Below are 3766 nucleotides of genomic sequence, written 5' to 3'. Positions count from 1 at the left end.
TACACACACATGGGTTGTTTCTAAGCAACACTAACAAAGGCATATGTAATGATTCTTACAGTAAGGCAGATGATAACAGAGATATATTTGTCTTGAAATGGGACTTTTGGATGACATTACAGTTGACGAATTTGATAGTGTTCATGGATTTGTGTGGATTTGTTATGTTGTCATAGAACTTCTTTTGAATTGTGGGAAGCGTGTATTGTCTGTGTATGTCAGTAATAATGTGTATCTGTGTGTGTGTATGTGTGTATCTATTTGTGTGTGTGTGTGTGTGTGTGTGTGTGTGTGTGTGTGTGTGTGTGTGTGTGTGTGTGTGTGTGTGTGTGTGTGTGTGTGTGTGTGTGTGTGTGTGTGTGTGTGTGTGTGTGTGTGTGTGTTTGTGTGTGTATGTAGGTGTGTGCGTGTGTGTACACGTGCACATGCATGTGTATGTACATGTGTGAGTGTATGTGTGTAAGACCTGTCTGAAAAAAAACTTGTTGGGTGCGTGAGTGCGTCAGGGTCAGATGGGCTGAATTTGTCTGTAATGTCTCCCTGATACTGAATCAGTGGTGTGTCTCAGCACTAAGAAGGCTCCTCTGTCGTAGCATATGAAATGTCATGGTCTAGACAGAAAAAGTCATCATGTGAGTCCTAATATAGAATGCAGAGCTATAATCTAGAACAAAGCTCAAGTAGAGTGTGAGTTTGTCCTTGAGGGTCCAGGTTCACAGTGCAAGGTGCATGCATGGGACTGTGTGCTCAATGTGTGAGTCAGTGTGCGTGTCTGTGGTGTGTATGTGTGTAAAGGGTAGGGGGGTCATAAAGGAATGCCTGTTTTGCAACATGTAGGGGTCGTAGTTCAGTGTAATGAAAGTGGACGTTATGTTACTGTACATGTTCACTCTGGGTCAGTTTGCACCTTCAGATCAGAGTTTATTGAGAGAAATGTGTAACACATGATTCTTATGTGTGCGGTATGTGTGTCAGACCTGGGTTAAAATGTGTATTAGATTATTTGTTAGTTAAATACAAATTTTCTGTGTATTTGAGCATTTTTAAATAATGTGGCCCGAATCAACTTCTTCTATTGGAAATATTTAAAGTATTTTAAAATAATTTCCTATAAATAGCTTACTTATTTTAAGTGCCTTTTTCAAATACCTGGGTTAAATGCATGGGTGTGTAGTGTATTTTAGTATTTTCAAATGCATTCCAATACTTTCCAAGTGTATTTCCAAGTACTTTCCAAAATTAAAATACTTATCTTTTCAAATCTGACTTTGAAATTAATGTGAGAGTAATTGTCTGGTGTGTGTGTGTGTGCATGTGTGTGTGTGTGTGTGTGTGTGTGTGAGGTAGTCATGTGAAGTGTCAGAGTCAGTGTGTCTCAGACAGTGAGTCACACAACTATAAGTGACTCTAAACTCAGCCCCGGGATACAACCGTTTGGTTGTCATGACAGCAGGGATCTAATTATACAAGCATTCCAGAGAGGAAATAGGTCTTCCTCTGAGAGAATGGAGAGAGACCGTCCCTCCACTGGACCGAACTACAACCTGACTCCACTCCCTCATCTCTCACTCACTCTACACTGGGAATACACTGAGACTCAGTGAGGATGGGACCCAGATCTGTATGTGTTTCAGCAAACTTCTTTGAAGGCTTTACTAGACTGGTCCCAGATCTGAATGCATGCTTTCACCAACTTCCTCTGACTACCGTTGTCATGCAGAGGACTAATTGGCTAAAGCCCACACAGTGGCCTCCATCATTCTTAAATGGAAGAAGTGGCCCAGCCAGAGCCCGGACTTGAACCAGATCGAACATCTCTGGAGAGACCTGAAAATAGCTGTGCAGCAATGCTTCCCCATCCAACCTGACAGAGCTTGAGAGGATCTGCAGAGAAGAATGGGAGAAACTCCCCAAATACAGGTGTGCCAAGCTTGTAGCGTCATTCCCAAGAAGACTGGGGGCTGTGATTGCTGCGAAAGGTGTTTAAAAAAAGTACAGAGTAAAGGGTCTGAATATTTATGTAAATGTGATATTTCAGTTTTTTATTCTTAATAAGTTAGCACAAATTTCTAAAAACCTGTTTTGCTTTGTCATTATGGGGTATTGTGTGTAGACTGATGAGGATTTTTTTAGAATAAGGTTGTAACGTAACAAAATGTGGGGTCTGAATACTTTCCTAAGGCACTGTATAGACCCAGACCAGACCCAGACAAGACCCAGAACAGAACCAGACCTGGGCACTTGGGGTCACAGTCTCTGTTCTCCTGGTACTACGTCAACAGAATGCTGTCCAGGCTCAGTGCAGGGTAGTAAAGTCAAGACCATCATGCCTTTCTCAGCCAGTCACTGAGGTCCAGATTGGGTCCCCTCAGCCAGTCACTGAGGTCCAAATTGGGTCCACTCCGCCAGTCACTGAGGTCCAGATTGGGTCCACTCCGCCAGTCACTGAGGTCCAGATTGGGTCCACTCCGCCAGTCACTGAGGTCCAGATTGGGTCCATTCAGCCAGTCACTGAGGGACAGATTGTGTCTACTCAGCCAGTCACTGAGGCCCAGATTGGGTCCACTCCGCCAGTCACTGAGGTCCAGATTGGGTCCATTCAGCCAGTCACTGAGGGACAGATTGTGTCTACTCAGCCAGTCACTGAGGCCCAGATTGGGTCTAGTTAGCCAGTCACTGAGGGCCAGATTGGGTCCAGCTAGCCAGTCACTGAGGGCCAGATTGGGTCTAGTTAGCCAGCCACTGAGGGCCAGATTGGGTCCAGTTAGCCAGTCACTGAGGGCCAGATTGGGTCCAGTTAGCCAGTCACTGAGGGCCAGATTGGGTCCAGTTAACCAGTCACTGAGGGCCAGATTGGGTCCACTTGACTTTGGTGGGTAATGAGGTTGTCCTAATTTTCTGTCTCTTTTCGTTTCTTTCACTCACTTTATTTCTCTCCCTTCAACCTCTTTCCTTCTCTCTCTCTCCCTCGCTCTCTTTCTTTCTCTCTCCCTCGCCCTCTTTCGCTCACACTTTACTTCTTTACCTCTTTCCCCCTCTTTCTTTCTCATTTCTCTCTCCCCCTCTCTCTCTCTCCCTCTTTTTGTCTTCTCTCGCTCTGGTATTTATGTGTTGGCAGTCGCCATGGAGACAAGACACACAAACATTGCAGCAGAGCAGAGACAGGAAGTGCTGTGGAACCACAATGACGTCACTGCGGCTCGGTGCTCGCTCTCCACTCACCGCTCCCCGGCCAGTACGCATGCTATTATCGTTAATGCTACTGAGACCGCACAGTTTTTGCCTCATTATTATTAGCATCACTTTTCAGCTGTGTCTGTCTTACTCTCTTTCATTTTCACCACGTTAGCTACATTTGTGTGAGGAAAACAGACTTGTAGACTGGCTCCTGACGGTACCCCCTGTCCACTCCGTTTGTGGTGTCTGGGAGTTGAGTGTTGGTGGACGTGTTGAAAAGTCTCAAGGAGTTTTAATAATGAAATAAAATGGGGTCCACAGTTGCCTTGTGGTATTTGGCAGTCTAATATCTGTCTTGTGTTGTTAACTTGTTAGCAGAAGCATGTGTCCCTGATGAAAAGTGGGGCGTATGTGTCCCTTATTGCACAGTGTTACATCAGACTGGTGGTCCTTCTGTACTGTAAGCACATCATTCCTTTTCTTTCTCTTTTAGCGGAGGCCTAGCCTAAATATACCCTGGAAAACCCCTTGAGAAGAGACCGCCCTCTACCCCTTCACTGGCTAAATATATCCTGCCATAACTACCTTT

General features: G+C 45.0%; 1 long non-coding RNA gene across 1 annotated transcript; it reads left to right on the top strand.

The window, feature by feature from the left end:
- Positions 1-6: 6 nt before the first annotated feature.
- LOC139572403 (uncharacterized) lies at positions 7-3524 on the top strand. The gene is made up of 2 exons (XR_011674399.1): positions 7-1920; positions 3119-3524. It is a non-coding gene; the product is annotated as an uncharacterized lncRNA (long non-coding RNA).
- Positions 3525-3766: the final 242 nt, after the last annotated feature.

This window comes from Salvelinus alpinus, chromosome 1, assembly GCF_045679555.1.
Source record: "Salvelinus alpinus chromosome 1, SLU_Salpinus.1, whole genome shotgun sequence".
NCBI lineage: Eukaryota > Metazoa > Chordata > Actinopteri > Salmoniformes > Salmonidae > Salvelinus > Salvelinus alpinus.
Note: the sequence above shows the minus strand (reverse complement) of the source record. Positions and strands in the feature narration are given on the sequence as shown.